Genomic DNA, 18,389 nt, shown 5'->3' with positions numbered 1-18,389 from the left:
TCTGCCTCTTTTCCTATGCTTTACATGCAGTTCCAGTCTATCTCCTGAAATCCGTATCCTGCAATTCTGCCCACTTTCAAGTCCTCTTGGCAGCCATACTTCAATATATTTTTGGACGATAGCTGTCATTTATAACTCTGCAGTTTTGTGAATGACAGTGCCCCTGAGCTCCTTTCTTCAACTCGCTTTCTTGTGACCTGGCCGCAACACCGCATGATTGCTTCAGGCCCTAGTGTGGTTCCTGCATAGCACGGTGGTGAACCTTTGGTTAATTCGTCTTCCTGGTGGGAAATGAGAGTTAAATTTGCCTGTCCAGACACCTCCAGCTAGTCTCTCATTGGTTCTCCCTATTCCTGTTCATTTTCCGCAGAAATTGCAAACAGGGCCAAACAGGAGGTTAAAGGCACTGACTCACCATGTGGGGAGAGTGTTAGTAAAGCGTCTGGAATGTTGCACCCGAGTACCAGGGGACGAAAACTGAGACACATTTGAACACGTTTCCCGATCACACGGTGGATCATACTCTGGGTTCCACATGCATGTTTTAGCTGAAGGAAGAATCCCTTAAACCTGGAGAGTTGAGACCCATGGAATGGGTACCATTCAATATGACATCAAAGGGTATGCATTTGCTCACCGAACCTCACCAATCCTATCACTCCTGCGTTTATGCTGCTGTACACACGCTTGATTCTCTTTCGGAGACATATAAATCCATACGTTTATGATTCTTACTAGTCAGGTATATTCTTAGGCGTTTAATATGTGGTGTTGAGTCCACTTCGTTGAGCAAGGAGTAGCTCTTGTCTATTACATATTTGGCTTATGGAATGGTATCTGTGCTAATTTCAATCTCTGGTTTTATGCAGCACCCCAACTCACCTTTCCCCTTAAGCAAGCATAAGTTGGTTTTCTACATTTTAGACCCTGTTCTGTTTTGTAATTCAGTTCCCGTGTAGCCAAGTTTACATTCCGTGTAGTAGTGATATCTTATGATGTTTCTTTTTCTGTGTGACTTATTTCACTTAGAATCATCGTACCTGAATCCACTCATTATGCTGCTACGGGCCTGATGACATAGATTTCATTGCTGAGTGATATTGCATTGTACGTAAGTACCACAACTTCTTTATCCATTTTTCGCTTTCTGCAATATTGAACTTGTACCGTAAACGAGGTTCTTGTAAACAGAGCCGTCCCAAACTTTGGGGTGGCTGTGTCTTTTTGATTTTAATTTCCCTAAGCTATAGGACCATAAGTGGAAGTGCCCTAGGCTCTGTTGCTTTGTTTTTTAGATGTTTCAGGAAACACCATACACTTCTCCAGCATGGCTGTTGGCAATTTACATCCCGCCCATCAGCATAACAAGGCTCCCAGTTCTCCATGGCCTGTCTTGCCTTTCTGGATTTTACACTTTTTTCAGATGGCCCTTTTGACCGGGGGGCAGTAAGACTTCATTGTAGTGCAGATTTCCTTTGCAAGCTTGCTTGGTTGGCCAAAAAGGGCGTATGCGTTTTTTCCTGAATATATTCAGGAAAAAATGCATACGCCCTTTTTGGCCAAGTGCATCATTGTGGACGTCCTGCCTCTTTTCCTATGCTTTACATGCAATTCCAGTCTACCTTCTGAAATCGGATTCCTGTAATTCTACCCCGCCTTCAAGTCCTCTTGGCAGCCTTACTTCAATATATTTTTGGACGATAGCTGTCATTTATAAATCTGCAGGTTTGTGAATTACAGTGACCCTCAGCTCCTTTCTTCAACTCGCTTTCTTGTGAGCTGGCCGCAACAACGCAGGATTGCTTCAGGCCCTAGTGTGGTTCCGGCATGGCATGCTGAGCCTTTGGTTAATTCCTCTTCCTGGTGGGAAATGAGAATTAAATTTGCCCGTCCAGACACTCCAGCTAGTCTCTCATTGGTTCTCCCTATTCCTGTTCATCTTCCGCAGAAATTGCAAACTGGGCCAAAAAGGAGGTTATAGGCACTGACTCTCCAAGTGGGGAGAGTGTAAGTAAAGCGTCTGGAATGTTGCACCCAAGTACCAGGGGACGAAATCTGAGACACTTTTGAACACGTTTCCTGATCACACGGTGGATCATACTCTGGGTTCCACATGCATATTTTAGCTGAAGGAAGAATCCCTTAAACCTGGAGAGTTGAGACCCATGGAATGGGTACCATGCAATATGACTTCAAAGGGTCTGCATATGCTCACCAAACCTCACCAATCCTATCACTGCTGTGCTTATGCCGCTGTACACACCCTTGATTCTCTTTCGGAGACATATAAATCCATAGGTTTTAAGATTCTTACTACTCAGGTATATTCTTAGGCGTTTAATATGTTGTGTTGAGTCCACTTCTTTGAGCAAGGAGTAGCTCTTGTCTATTACATATTTGGCTTATGGAACGGTATATGTGCTAATTTCAATCTCTGGTTTTATGCAGCACCCCAACTCACCTTTCCCCTTAAGCAAGCATAAGTTGGTTTTCTACATTTGAGACCCTGTTCTGTTTTGTAATTCCGTTCCTGTGTAGCCAAGATTACATTCCGTGTAGTAGAGATATCTTATGATGTTTCTTTTTCTGTGTGACTTATTTCACTTAGAATCATCGTACCTGAATCCACTCATTATGCTGCTATGGGCCTGATGACATAGATTTCATTGCTGAGTGATATTGCATTGTACGTAAGTACCACAACTTCTTTATCCATTTTTCACTTTCTGTGATATTGAACTTGTACCGTAAACGAGGTTCTTGTAAACAGAACCGTCCCAAACTTTGGGGTGGCTGTGTCTTTTTGATTTTAATTTCCCTAAGCTATAGGACCATAAGAGGAAGTGCCCTAGGCTCTGTGTCTTTGTTTTTTAGATGTTTCAGGAAACACCATACACTTCTCCAGAGTGGCTGTTGGCAATTTACATCCCGCCCATCAGCATAACAAGGCTCCCAGTTCTCCATGGCCTGTCCTGCCTTTCTGGATTTTACACTTTTTTCAGATGGCCCTTTTGACCGGCAAGCAGTGAGACTTCATTGTAGTGCAGATTTCCTTTGCGAGCTTTCTTGGTTGGCCAAAAAGTGCATACGCGTTTTTTCCTGAATATATTCAGGAAAAAAACGAATACGCACTTTTTGGCTAAGTGCATCACTGTGGACGTTCTGACTCTTTTCCTGTGCTTTACATGCAATTCCAGTCTACCTCCTGAAATCAGTTTCCTGCAATTCTGCCCCGCTTTCAACTCCTCTTGGCAGCCTTACTTCAATATATTTTTGGACGATAGCTGTCATTTATAACTCTGCAGGTTTGTGAATGACAGTGTCCCTGAGCTCCTTTCTTCAACTCGCTTTCTTGTGAGCTGGCCGCAACACCACAGGATTGCTTCAGGCCCTAGTGTAGTTCCGGCACGGAATGCTGATACTTTGCTTAATTCCTGTTCCTGGTGGAAAATGAGAGTTAGATTTGCCCGTCCAGACACCTCCACTAGTCTCTCATTGGTTCTCCCTATTCCTGTTCATTTTCCGCAGAAATTGCAAACTGGGCCAAACAGGAGGTTAAGGGCACTGACTCTCCAAGTGGGGAGAGTGTTAATAAAGCGTCTGGAATGTTGCACCCGAGTACCAGGGGACAAAAGCTGAGACACATTTGAACACGTTTCCCGAACACACGGTGGATTATACTCTGGGTTCCACATGCATGTTTTAGCTGAAGGAAGAATCCCTTAAACAAGGAGAGTTGAGACCCATGGAATGGGTACCATGCAATATGACTTCAAAGGGTCTGCATTTGCTCACCAAACCTCACCAATCCTATCACTGCTGCATTTATGCCGCTGTACACATGCTTGATTCTCTTTCGGAGACATATAAATCCATAGGTTTTAAGTTTCTTACTAGTCAGGTATATTCTTAGGCGTTTAATATGGCGTCTTGAGTCCACTTCGTTGAGCAAGGAGTAGCTCTTGTCTATTACATATTTGGCTTATGGAACGGTATCTGTGCTAATTTCAATCTCTGGTTTTATGCAGCACCCCAACTCACCTTTCCCCTTAAGCAAGCATAACTTGTTTTTCTACATTTGAGACCCTGTTCAGTTTTGTAATTCAGTTCCTGTGTAACCAAGTTTACATTCCGTGTAGTAGTGATATCTTATGATGTTTCTTTTTCTGTGTGACTTATTTCACTTAGAATCATCGTACGTGAATCCACTCATTATGCTGCTATGGGCCTGATGATATAGATTTCATTGCTGAGTGATATTGCATTGTACGTAAGTACCACAACTTCTTTATCCATTTTTCGCTTTCTCTGATATTGAACTTGTACCGTAAATGAGGTTCTTGTAAACAGAGCCATCCCAAACTTTGGGGTGGCTGTGTCTTTTTGATTTTAATTTCCCTAAGCTATAGGACCATATGTGGAAGTGCCGTAGGCTCTGTTGCTTTGTTTTTTAGATGTTGCAGGAAACACCATACACCTCTCCAGAGTGGCTGTTGGCAATTTACATCTCAACCAACAGCATAACAAGGCTCCCAGTTTTCCATGGCCTGTCCTGCCTTTCTGGATTTTACACTTTTTTCAGATGTCCCTTTTGACCTGGGGGCAGTGAGACTTCATTGTAGTGCAGATTTCCTTTGCAAGCTTGCTTGGTTGGCCAAAAATCGCGTATGCGTTTTTTCCTGAATATATTCAGGAAAAAACGCATATGCCCTTTTTGGCCAAGTGCATCACTTTGGACGTTCTGCCTCTTTTCCTATGCTTTACATGCAATTCCAGTCTACCTTCTGAAATCTCTTTCCTGCAATTCTGCCCCGCTTTCAAGTCCTCTTGGCAGCCTTACTTCAACATATTTTTGGACGATAGCTGTCATTTATAACTCTGAAGGTTTGTGAATTACAGTGCCCCTGAGCTCCTTTCTTCAACTCGCTTTCTTGTGAGCTGGCCGCAACACCGCAGGATTGCTTCAGGCCCTAGTATGGTTCCGTCACGGCACGCTGAGCCTTTGGTTAATTCCTGTTCCTGGTGGAAAATGAGAGTTAAATTTGCCCGTCCAGACACCTCCAGCTGGTGTCTCATTGGCTCTCCCTATTCCTGTTCATTTTCCGCAGAAATTGCAAACTGGGCCAAACAGGAGGTTAAAGGCACTGACTCTCCAAGTGGGGAGAGTGTTAGTAAAGCGTCTGGAATGTTGCACCCGAGTACCAGGGGACGAAAACAGAAACATTTGAACACGTTTCCCGATCACACGGTGGATCATACTCTGGGTTCCACATGCATGTTTTAGCTGAAGGAAGAATCCCTTAAACCTGGAGAGTTGAGACCCATGGAATGGGTACCATGCAATATGTCTTCAAAGGGTCTGCATTTGCTCACCGAACCTCACCAATCCTATCACTGCTGCGTTTATGCTGCTGTACACACGCTTGATTCTCTTTCGGAGACATATAAATCCATAGGTTTTAAGATTCTTACTAGTCAGGTATATTCTTAGGCGTTTAATATGGGGTGTTGAGTCCACTTCGTTGAGCAAGGAGTAGCTCTTGTGTATTACATTTTGGCTTATGGAACGGTATCTGTGCTAATTTCAATCTCTGGTTTTATGCAGCACCCCAACTCACCTTTCCCCTTAAGCAAGCATAAGTTGGTATTCTACATTTGAGACCCTGTTCTGTTTTGTAATTCAGTTCCTGTGTAGCCAAGTTTACATTCCATTTATTAGTGATATCTTATGATGTTTCTTTTTCTGTGTGACTTATTTCACTTAGAATCATCGTACCTGAATCCACTCATTATGCTGCTATGGGCCTGATGACATAGATTTCATTGCTGAGTGATACTGCATTGTACGTAAGTACCACAACTTCTTTATCCATTTTTCGCTTTCTGTGATATTGAACTTGTACCGTAAACGAGGTTCTTGTAAACAGAGCCGTCCCAAACTTTGGGGTGGCTGTGTCTTTTTCATTTTAATTTCCCTAAGCTATAGGACCATAAGTTGAAGTGCCCTAGGCTCTGTTGCTCTGTTTTATAGATGTTTCAAGAAACACCATACATTTCTCCAGAGTGGCTGTTGGCAATTTACATCCCGCCCATCAGCATAACAAGGCTCCCAGTTCTCCATGGCCTGTCCTGCCTTTCTGGATTTTACACTTTTTTCAGATGGCCCTTTTGACTACCGGGAAGTGAGACTTCATTGTAGTGCAGATTTCCTTTGCAAGCTTGCTTTGTTGGCCAAAAAGGGCGTATGCGTTTTTTCCTGAATATATTCAGGAAAAAACGCATACGCCCTTTTTGGCCAAGTGCATCATTGTGGACGTTCTGCCTCTTTTCCTATGCTTTACATGCAATTCCAGTCTACCTCCTGAAATTGGTTTCCTGCAATTTTGCCCCACTTTCAAGTCCTCTTGGTAGCCTTACTTCAATATATTTTTGGACGATAGCTGTCATTTATAACTGTGCAGGTTTGTGAATGACAGTGCCCCTTAGCTCCTTTCTTCAACTCGCTTTCTTGTGAGCTGGCCGCAACACCGAAGGATTGCTTCAGGCCCTAGTGTGGTTCCGGCACAGCACGCTGAGCCTTTGGTTAATTCCTCCTCCTGGTGGGAAATGAGAGTTAAATTTGCCCGTCCAGACACCTCCAGCTAGTCACTCATTGGTCCTCCCTATTCCTGTTCATTTTCCGCAGAAATTGCAAACTGGGCCACACAGGAGGTTAAAGGCACTGACTCTCCAAGTGGGGAGAGTGTTAGTAAAGCGTCTGGAAGGTTGCACCCGAGTACCAGGGGACGAAAACTGAGACACTTTTGAACATGTTTCCAGATCACACGGTGGATCATACTATGGGTTCCACATGCATGTTTTAGCTGAAGGAAGAATCCCTTAAAACTGGAGAGTTGAGACCCATGGAATGGGTACCATGCAATAGGACTTCAAAGGGTCTGCATTTGCTCACCGAACCTCACGAATCCTATCACTGCTGCGTTTATGCTGCTGTACACACGCTTGATTCTCTTTCGGAGACATATAAATCCATAGGTTTTAAGATTCTTACTAGTCAGGTATATTCTTAGGCGTTTAATATGGGGTGTTGAGTCCACTTCATTGAGCAAGGAGTAGCTCTTGTCTATTACATATTTGGCTTATGGAACGGTATCTGTGCTAATTTCAATCTCTGGTTTTATGCAGCACCCAAACTCACCTTTCCCCTTAAGCAAGCATAAGTTGGTTTTCTACATTTGAGACCCTGTTCTGTTTTGTAATTCAGTTCCTGTGTAGCCAAGTTTACATTCCGTTTATTAGTGATATCTTAGGATGTTTCTTTTTCTGTGTGACTTATTTCACTTAGAATCATCGTACCTGAATCCACTCATTATGCTGCTATGGGCCTGATGACATAGATTTCATTGCTGAGTGATATTGCATTGTATGTAAGTACCACAACTTCTTTATCCATTTTTTGCTTTCTGCGATATTGAACTTGTACCGTAAACGAGGTTCTTGTAAACAGAGCCGTCCCAAACTTTGGGGTGGCTGTGTCTTTTTGATTTTAATTTCCCTAAGCTATAGGACCATAAGTGGAAGTGCCCTAGGCTCTGTTGCTCTGTTTTTTAGATGTTTCAGGAAACACCATACACTTCTCCAGAGTGGCTGTTGGCAATTTACATCCCGCCCATAGCATAAGAAGGCTCCCAGTTCTCCATGGCCTGTCCTGCCTTTCTGGATTTTAAAGGTTTTTCAGATGGCCCTTTTGACCGGCGGTCAGTGAGACTTCATTGTAGTGCAGATTTCCTTTTCAAGCTTGCTTAGTTGGCCAAAAAGGGCGTATGCGTTTTTTCCTGAATATATTCAGGAAAAAACGCATACGCCCTTTTTGGCCAAGTGCATCATTGTGGACGTTCTGCCTCTTTTCCTATGCTTTACATGCAATTCCAGTCTACCTCCTGAAATCGGTTTCCTGCAATTCTGTGCCGCTTTCAAGTCCTCTTGGCAGCCTTACTTCAATATATTTTTGGACGATAGCTGTCATTTATAACTCTGCAGGTTTGTGAATGACAGTGCCCCTGAGCTCCTTTCTTCAACTCGCTTTCTTGTGAGCTGGCCGCAATACCTCAGGATTGCTTCAGGCCCTAGTGTGGTTCCGGCACAGCACGCAGAGCCTTTGGTTCATTCCTCTTCCTGGTGGGAAATGAGAGTTAAATTTGCCCGTCCAGACACCTCCAGCTAGTCTCTCATTGGTTCTCCCTATTCGTGTTCATTTTCCACAGAAATTACAAACTGGGCCAAACAGGAGGTTAAAGGCACTGACTCTCCAAGTGGGGAGAGTGTTAGTAAAGCGTCTGGAATGTTGCACCCGAGTACCAGGGGACGAAAACTGAGACACATTTGAACACGTTTCCCGAACACACGGTGGATCATACTCTGGGTTCCACATGCATGTTTTAGCTGAAGGAAGAATCTCTTAAACCTGGAGAGTTGAGACCCATGGAATGGGTACCATGCAATATGACTTCAAAGGGTCTGCATTTGCTCACCGAACCTCACCAATCCTATCACTGCTGCGTTTATGCCGCTGTACACATGCTTGATTCTCTTTCGGAGACATATAAATCCATAGGTTTTAAGTTTCTTACTAGTCAGGTATATTCTTAGGCGTTTAATATGGCGTCTTGAGTCCACTTCTTTGAGCAAGGAGTAGCTCTTGTCCATTACATATTTGGCTTATGGAACGGTATCTGTGCTAATTTCAATCTCTGGTTTTATGCAGCACCCCAACTCACCTTTCCCCTTAAGCAAGCATAACTTGGTTTTCTACATTTGAGACCCTGTTCTGTTTTGTAATTTAGTTCCTGTGTAGCCAAGTTTACATTCCGTGTAGTAGTGATATCTTATGATGTTTCTTTTTCTGTGTGCCTTATTTCACTTAGAATCATCGTACCTGAATCCACTCATTATGTTGCTACGGGCCTGATGACATAGATTTCATTGCTGAGTGATATTGCATTGTACATAAGTACCACAAATTCTTTATCCATTTTTCGATTTCTGCGATATTGAACTTGTACCGTAAATGAGGTTCTTGTAAACAGAGCCGTCCCAAACTTTGGGGTGGCTGTGTCTTCTTGATTTTAATTTCCCTAAGCTATAGGACCATAAGTGGAAGTGCCTTAGGCTCTGTTGCTTTGTTTTTTAGATGTTTCAGGAAACACCATACAGCTCTCCAGAGTGGCTGTTGGCAATTTACATCTCACCCAACAGCATAACAAGGCTCCCAGTTTTCCATGGCCTGTCCTGCCTTTCTGGATTTTACACTTTTTTCAGATGTCCCTTTTGACCTGGGGGCAGTGAGACTTCATTGTAGTGCAGATTTCCTTTGCAAGCTTGCTTGGTTGGCCAAAAATCGCGTATGCGTTTTTTCCTGAATATATTCAGGAAAAAACGCATATGCCCTTTTTGGCCAAGTGCATCACTTTGGACGTTCTGCCTCTTTTCCTATGCTTTACATGCAATTCCAGTCTACCTTCTGAAATCTCTTTCCTGCAATTCTGCCCCGCTTTCAAGTCCTCTTGGCAGCCTTACTTCAACATATTTTTGGACGATAGCTGTCATTTATAACTCTGAAGGTTTGTGAATTACAGTGCCCCTGAGCTCCTTTCTTCAACTCGCTTTCTTGTGAGCTGGCCGCAACACCGCAGGATTGCTTCAGGCCCTAGTATGGTTCCGTCACGGCACGCTGAGCCTTTGGTTAATTCCTGTTCCTGGTGGAAAATGAGAGTTAAATTTGCCCGTCCAGACACCTCCAGCTGGTGTCTCATTGGCTCTCCCTATTCCTGTTCATTTTCCGCAGAAATTGCAAACTGGGCCAAACAGGAGGTTAAAGGCACTGACTCTCCAAGTGGGGAGAGTGTTAGTAAAGCGTCTGGAATGTTGCACCCGAGTACCAGGGGACGAAAACAGAAACATTTGAACACGTTTCCCGATCACACGGTGGATCATACTCTGGGTTCCACATGCATGTTTTAGCTGAAGGAAGAATCCCTTAAAACTGGAGAGTTGAGACCCATGGAATGGGTACCATGCAATATGTCTTCAAAGGGTCTGCATTTGCTCACCGAACCTCACCAATCCTATCACTGCTGCGTTTATGCTGCTGTACACACGCTAGATTCTCTTTCGGAGACATATAAATCCATAGGTTTTAAGATTCTTACTAGTCAGGTATATTCTTAGGCGTTTAATATGGGGTGTTGAGTCCACTTCGTTGAGCAAGGAGTAGCTCTTGTGTATTACATTTTGGCTTATGGAACGGTATCTGTGCTAATTTCAATCTCTGGTTTTATGCAGCACCCCAACTCACCTTTCCCCTTAAGCAAGCATAAGTTGGTATTCTACATTTGAGACCCTGTTCTGTTTTGTAATTCAGTTCCTGTGTAGCCAAGTTTACATTCCATTTATTAGTGATATCTTATGATGTTTCTTTTTCTGTGTGACTTATTTCACTTAGAATCATCGTACCTGAATCCACTCATTATGCTGCTATGGGCCTGATGACATAGATTTCATTGCTGAGTGATACTGCATTGTACGTAAGTACCACAACTTCTTTATCCATTTTTCGCTTTCTGTGATATTGAACTTGTACCGTAAACGAGGTTCTTGTAAACAGAGCCGTCCCAAACTTTGGGGTGGCTGTGTCTTTTTCATTTTAATTTCCCTAAGCTATAGGACCATAAGTTGAAGTGCCCTAGGCTCTGTTGCTCTGTTTTATACATGTTTCAAGAAACACCATACATTTCTCCAGAGTGGCTGTTGGCAATTTACATCCCGCCCATCAGCATAACAAGGCTCCCAGTTCTCCATGGCCTGTCCTGCCTTTCTGGATTTTACACTTTTTTCAGATGGCCCTTTTGACTACCGGGAAGTGAGACTTCATTGTAGTGCAGATTTCCTTTGCAAGCTTGCTTTGTTGGCCAAAAAGGGCGTATGCGTTTTTTCCTGAATATATTCAGGAAAAAACGCATACGCCCTTTTTGGCCAAGTGCATCATTGTGGACGTTCTGCCTCTTTTCCTATGCTTTACATGCAATTCCAGTCTACCTCCTGAAATTGGTTTCCTGCAATTTTGCCCCACTTTCAAGTCCTCTTGGTAGCCTTACTTCAATATATTTTTGGACGATAGCTGTCATTTATAACTGTGCAGGTTTGTGAATGACAGTGCCCCTTAGCTCCTTTCTTCAACTCGCTTTCTTGTGAGCTGGCCGCAACACCGAAGGATTGCTTCAGGCCCTAGTGTGGTTCCGGCACAGCACGCTGAGCCTTTGGTTAATTCCTCCTCCTGGTGGGAAATGAGAGTTAAATTTGCCCGTCCAGACACCTCCAGCTAGTCACTCATTGGTCCTCCCTATTCCTGTTCATTTTCCGCAGAAATTGCAAACTGGGCCACACAGGAGGTTAAAGGCACTGACTCTCCAAGTGGGGAGAGTGTTAGTAAAGCGTCTGGAAGGTTGCACCCGAGTACCAGGGGACGAAAACTGAGACACTTTTGAACATGTTTCCAGATCACACGGTGGATCATACTATGGGTTCCACATGCATGTTTTAGCTGAAGGAAGAATCCCTTAAAACTGGAGAGTTGAGACCCATGGAATGGGTACCATGCAATAGGACTTCAAAGGGTCTGCATTTGCTCACCGAACCTCACCAATCCTATCACTGCTGCGTTTATGCTGCTGTACACACGCTTGATTCTCTTTCGGAGACATATAAATCCATAGGTTTTAAGATTCTTACTAGTCAGGTATATTCTTAGGCGTTTAATATGGGGTGTTGAGTCCACTTCATTGAGCAAGGAGTAGCTCTTGTCTATTACATATTTGGCTTATGGAACGGTATCTGTGCTAATTTCAATCTCTGGTTTTATGCAGCACCCAAACTCACCTTTCCCCTTAAGCAAGCATAAGTTGGTTTTCTACATTTGAGACCCTGTTCTGTTTTGTAATTCAGTTCCTTTGTAGCCAAGTTTACATTCCGTTTATTAGTGATATCTTAGGATGTTTCTTTTTCTGTGTGACTTATTTCACTTAGAATCATCGTACCTGAATCCACTCATTATGCTGCTATGGGCCTGATGACATAGATTTCATTGCTGAGTGATATTGCATTGTATGTAAGTACCACAACTTCTTTATCCATTTTTTGCTTTCTGCGATATTGAACTTGTACCGTAAACGAGGTTCTTGTAAACAGAGCCGTCCCAAACTTTGGGGTGGCTGTGTCTTTTTGATTTTAATTTCCCTAAGCTATAGGACCATAAGTGGAAGTGCCCTAGGCTCTGTTGCTCTGTTTTTTAGATGTTTCAGGAAACACCATACACTTCTCCAGAGTGGCTGTTGGCAATTTACATCCCGCCCATAGCATAAGAAGGCTCCCAGTTCTCCATGGCCTGTCCTGCCTTTCTGGATTTTACAGGTTTTTCAGATGGCCCTTTTGACCGGCGGTCAGTGAGACTTCATTGTAGTGCAGATTTCCTTTTCAAGCTTGCTTAGTTGGCCAAAAAGGGCGTATGCGTTTTTTCCTTAATATATTCAGGAAAAAACGCATACGCCCTTTTTGGCCAAGTGCATCATTGTGGACGTTCTGCCTCTTTTCCTATGCTTTACATGCAATTCCAGTCTACCTCCTGAAATCGGTTTCCTGCAATTCTGTGCCGCTTTCAAGTCCTCTTGGCAGCCTTACTTCAATATATTTTTGGACGATAGCTGTCATTTATAACTCTGCAGGTTTGTGAATGACAGTGCCCCTGAGCTCCTTTCTTCAACTCGCTTTCTTGTGAGCTGGCCGCAATACCTCAGGATTGCTTCAGGCCCTAGTGTGGTTCCGGCACGGCACGCAGAGCCTTTGGTTCATTCCTCTTCCTGGTGGGAAATGAGAGTTAAATTTGCCCGTCCAGACACCTCCAGCTAGTCTCTCATTGGTTCTCCCTATTCGTGTTCATTTTCCACAGAAATTACAAACTGGGCCAAACAGGAGGTTAAAGGCACTGACTCTCCAAGTGGGGAGAGTGTTAGTAAAGCATCTGGAATGTTGCACCCGAGTACCAGGGGACGAAAACTGAGACACATTTGAACACGTTTCCCGAACACACGGTGGATCATACTCTGGGTTCCACATGCATGTTTTAGCTGAAGGAAGAATCTCTTAAACCTGGAGAGTTGAGACCCATGGAATGGGTACCATGCAATATGACTTCAAAGGGTCTGCATTTGCTCACCGAACCTCACCAATCCTATCACTGCTGCGTTTATGCCGCTGTACACATGCTTGATTCTCTTTCGGAGACATATAAATCCATAGGTTTTAAGTTTCTTACTAGTCAGGTATATTCTTAGGCGTTTAATATGGCGTCTTGAGTCCACTTCTTTGAGCAAGGAGTAGCTCTTGTCCATTACATATTTGGCTTATGGAACGGTATCTGTGCTAATTTCAATCTCTGGTTTTATGCAGCACCCCAACTCACCTTTCCCCTTAAGCAAGCATAACTTGGTTTTCTACATTTGAGACCCTGTTCTGTTTTGTAATTTAGTTCCTGTGTAGCCAAGTTTACATTCCGTGTAGTAGTGATATCTTATGATGTTTCTTTTTCTGTGTGCCTTATTTCACTTAGAATCATCGTACCTGAATCCACTCATTATGTTGCTACGGGCCTGATGACATAGATTTCATTGCTGAGTGATATTGCATTGTACATAAGTACCACAAATTCTTTATCCATTTTTCGATTTCTGCGATATTGAACTTGTACCGTAAATGAGGTTCTTGTAAACAGAGCCGTCCCAAACTTTGGGGTGGCTGTGTCTTCTTGATTTTAATTTCCCTAAGCTATAGGACCATAAGTGGAAGTGCCTTAGGCTCTGTTGCTTTGTTTTTTAGATGTTTCAGGAAACACCATACAGCTCTCCAGAGTGGCTGTTGGCAATTTACATCTCACCCAACAGCATAACAAGGCTCCCAGTTTTCCATGGCCTGTCCTGCCTTTCTGGATTTTACACTTTTTTCAGATGTCCCTTTTGACCTGGGGGCAGTGAGACTTCATTGTAGTGCAGATTTCCTTTGCAAGCTTGCTTGGTTGGCCAAAAATCGCGTATGCGTTTTTTCCTGAATATATTCAGGAAAAAACGCATATGCCCTTTTTGGCCAAGTGCATCACTTTGGACGTTCTGCCTCTTTTCCTATGCTTTACATGCAATTCCAGTCTACCTTCTGAAATCTCTTTCCTGCAATTCTGCCCCGCTTTCAAGTCCTCTTGGCAGCCTTACTTCAACATATTTTTGGACGATAGCTGTCATTTATAACTCTGAAGGTTTGTGAATTACAGTGCCCCTGAGCTCCTTTCTTCAACTCGCTTTCTTGTGAGCTGGCCGCAACACCGCAGGATTGCTTCAGGCCCTAGTATGGTTCCGTCACGGCACGCTGAGCCTTTGGTTAATTCCTGTTCCTGGTGGAAAATGAGAGTTAAATTTGCCCGTCCAGACACCTCCAGCTGGTGTCTCATTGGCTCTCCCTATTCCTGTTCATTTTCCGCAGAAATTGCAAACTGGGCCAAACAGGAGGTTAAAGGCACTGACTCTCCAAGTGGGGAGAGTGTTAGTAAAGCGTCTGGAATGTTGCACCCGAGTACCAGGGGACGAAAACAGAAACATTTGAACACGTTTCCCGATCACACGGTGGATCATACTCTGGGTTCCACATGCATGTTTTAGCTGAAGGAAGAATCCCTTAAACCTGGAGATTTGAGACCCATGGAATGGGTACCATGCAATATGACTTCAAAGGGTCTGCATGTGCTCACCGAACCTCACCAATCCTATCACTGCTGCGTTTATGCCGCTGTACACACGCTTGATTCTCTTTTGGAGACATATAAATCCATAGGTTTTAAGATTCTTACTAGTCAGGTATATTCTTAGGCGTTTAATATGGAGTGTTGAGTCCACTTCGTTGAGCAAGGAGTAGCTCTTGTCTATTACATATTTGGCTTATGGAACGGTATCTGTGCTAATTTCAATCTCTGGTTTTATGCAGCACCCCAACTCACCTTTCCGCTTAAGCAAGCATAAGTTGGTTTTCTATATGAGACCCTGTTCTGTTTTGTAATTCAGTTCCTGTGTAGCCAAGTTTACATTCCGTGTAGTAGTGATATCTTATGATGTTTCTTTTTCTGTGTGACTTATTTCACTTAGAATCATCGTACCTGAATCCACTCATTATGCTGCTACGGGCCTGATGACATAGATTTCATTGCTGAGTGATATTGCATTGTACATAAGTACCACAACTTCTTTATCCATTTTTCGCTTTCTGTGATATTGAACTTGTGCTGTAAATGAGGTTCTTGTAAACAGAGCTGGCCCAAAATTTGGGGTGGCTGTGTCTTTTTGATTTTAATTTCCCTATGCTATAGGACCATAAGTGGAAGTGCCCTAGGCTCTGTTGCTTTGTTTCTTAGATGTTTCAGGAAACACCATACACTTCTCCAGAGTGGCTGTTGGCAATTTACATCCCGCCCATCAGCATAACAAGGCTCCCAGTTCTCCATGGCCTGTCCTGCCTTTCTGGATTTTACACTTTTTTCAGATGGCTGTTTTGACCGGGGAGCAGTGAGACTTCATTGTAGTGCAGATTTCCTTTGCAAGCTTGCTTGGTTGCCCAAAAAGTGCGTATGCGTTTTCTGCTGAATATATTCAGGAAAAAACGCATACGCACTTTTTGGCCAAGTGCATGATTGTCAATGTTCTGAGTCTTTTCATATGTTTTCAATGCAATTCCAATCTACCTCTTGAAATCGGTTTCCTACAATTCTGCGTTGCTGTCAGTGCCTCTTCATAGCCTTACCTCAATATACTTTTGGAAAATAGTTGGCCTTTATAACTCTGCAGGTTTTTGAATTGCAGTTGCCCTTAGTTCCATTTTTCAGCTCTTATTTTTGTGATCTTGCCTCATATCCACAGGATATCTTCAGGCCCTATTCTTCTTCTGGGGCCCCTTGCTGTGCCTTTGGTTAATTCTTCTTCCTATGTGAAATTAGAGTGACATGTGGCCATTGAAACCGCTACAGCTATTTTCTCACTGGTTCCCCCTATTCCCATTCATCGTCCGCACAAACTGCAGACTGTGCGATACCGGAACTTAAAGGCATTGACTCTCCATGTGGGGATGTTGTTAGTAAAGTGGCTGGAATGTTGATCCGGAGCCCCAGGAGAGGAAAATGAGGTGCGTTTTAGAAACCTTTCCCGATCATATGGTATACCATCTGCTGGATTTCCCATGCATGGTTTAGCTGTAGGAAGATTCCCTTCAACCTGGAGTGTTGGGACCCTTGGAATGAGTAGCATGAAGTTTTGCATTAAACTTTCGGCAGTTGCTCACCAAAGCTCACCAATCCTCTCAGCCCCAGCCTTATGTCTTATCCAGCTGTGGGTTTATATGTGGTCATTCCAGGTTGCATCACAGCCCCTGAGCGAATTTTGTAAGAATTTTTCTCTCTTTCATTGTTTCTGCATTTTGGTTTTAAAATTTATTTCTATAATGGGGTTTAGCTCATTTTCACTGCTGTGTTTGTGCCGCTCTGCACACACTTGATTCCCTTATGGAGATATATCAATACTTGGGTTTTAAGATTCTTATTACTCAGACATATTTCTCTGCGGTGTATAGGGTGTGTTGAGGCCAGTTCATTGAGCAAGGTGTAGATCTTGTCTAATACCTATTTGGTTTATTGAACGGTATCTGTGCTAATTTCAAACTCTGGTTTTATGCATCACCCCACCTCTCCTTTCCCCTTAAGCTGACATAAGTGTGTTTTCTAAATGTGAGACACTGTTGTGTTTTGTAATTCATATTTTGTGCAGCCATATTTATCCTCCCTGTATAAGTGATATCTTATGATATGTTTCTTTTTCTGTTTGACTTATTTCAAGTAGTATTATCGGACCTAAATCCACTCTTTATCGTTCTACTAGCCTTATTACCTTGATTTCATGGTGAAGAGATATTCCATTGTACATAAGTACCACATTTTCTTTATCCATTGTTCTCTTTCCTGGGATATTTAAGGTGTACTGAAGTTGAGCTTCTTGTAAACAGAGTAGCCCTAAACTGTGGTGTGCTTGTGTCTTGTTGATTTTTAGACTTCCCTAGATATACTCCCGTGATTGGAAGTGCCCTATGCTCTGTAGCTCTGTTTTTTAGATGATTTAGGAACCACCATACACTTCTCCAGAGTGGCTCTCGGCAGTTCACACACTGTCCATCAGCGTATAAAGGCTCCCTGTTCTCCATGGCCTGTCCTGCATTTCTGGTTTTTACAATTTTTTCGGATGGCCCTTTTGACCGGTGGGAAATGAGACTTCTTTGTTGTGCACATTTGCATTGCTTGCTTGCTTGGTTGCCCATAAAGTGCGTATGCGTTTTTTCCTGGATATATTCAGGAAAAAACGCATACTCCCTTTTGGGCCAACTGCATCATTGTCGAAATTCTGCCGCTTTTCATGTGCTTTAAAGACGAGTCCAATCTATCTCTTGAAATCTGTTTCTTGCAATTCTGTCTTGCATTCAGATCCTCTTCTTTGCCTTACCTCAACATATTTTTGGACGTTAGTTTTCATTTATAACTCTGCAGGTTTGTGAATTGCAGTGACCCTGAGCTCCATGTTTTAAGTTGCTCTTTTGTGAGTTGGCCTCAAAGCCACAGGATTGCTTCAGGCCCTATTTTGGCTCCGGTGAGGCGGGCTGAGCCTTTTTTTAATTCTTATTCTTAATGGGAAATTAGAGTGACATGTGCCCGTCCAAACCCCTACAACTATTCTCTCATTGGTTCCCCCTCTTCCCGTTCATCCTCCTCACAATTTGCAAAATGTGTGAAACAGAAGTTTAAATGTGCTGATTCTCTAAGTGGGGAGATTCTAAGTAACGTGGCTGGAATGATGAACAGGAGCACCAGGAGAGGATAAATGAGGTGCATTTTAGACACATCTCCTGATCACATGGTGTACAGTCCTCTGGGTTTTCCATGCATGTTTTAGCTGTAGGAAGATGCCTTGAACCGGCAGATTTGGGACCCATTGAATGGGTACCAGGTAGTATTACTTTAAAGGGTGTGCATTTCCTCACCCAACCTCACATTTCTCTTAGCGCGAACAGTTTCCAGCCTTATGTCTCATCCTGCTGTGGGTCTAGATGTGTTCAATCCATGTTGCATCACCGTCCCTGAGGAAAAGTTGTAAGAGGTTTTCCCTGTCTCTCTGTCGTTTATTTTTTTCAATTTATTACTATATTGGTTACAGCTGATTTTCAAAGCTCTGTTTCTTGCTGCTGTACATCCACTTGATTCACGT

Source organism: Orcinus orca, chromosome 1 (assembly GCF_937001465.1).
Source record: "Orcinus orca chromosome 1, mOrcOrc1.1, whole genome shotgun sequence".
Taxonomy (NCBI): domain Eukaryota; kingdom Metazoa; phylum Chordata; class Mammalia; order Artiodactyla; family Delphinidae; genus Orcinus; species Orcinus orca.
Note: the sequence above shows the minus strand (reverse complement) of the source record.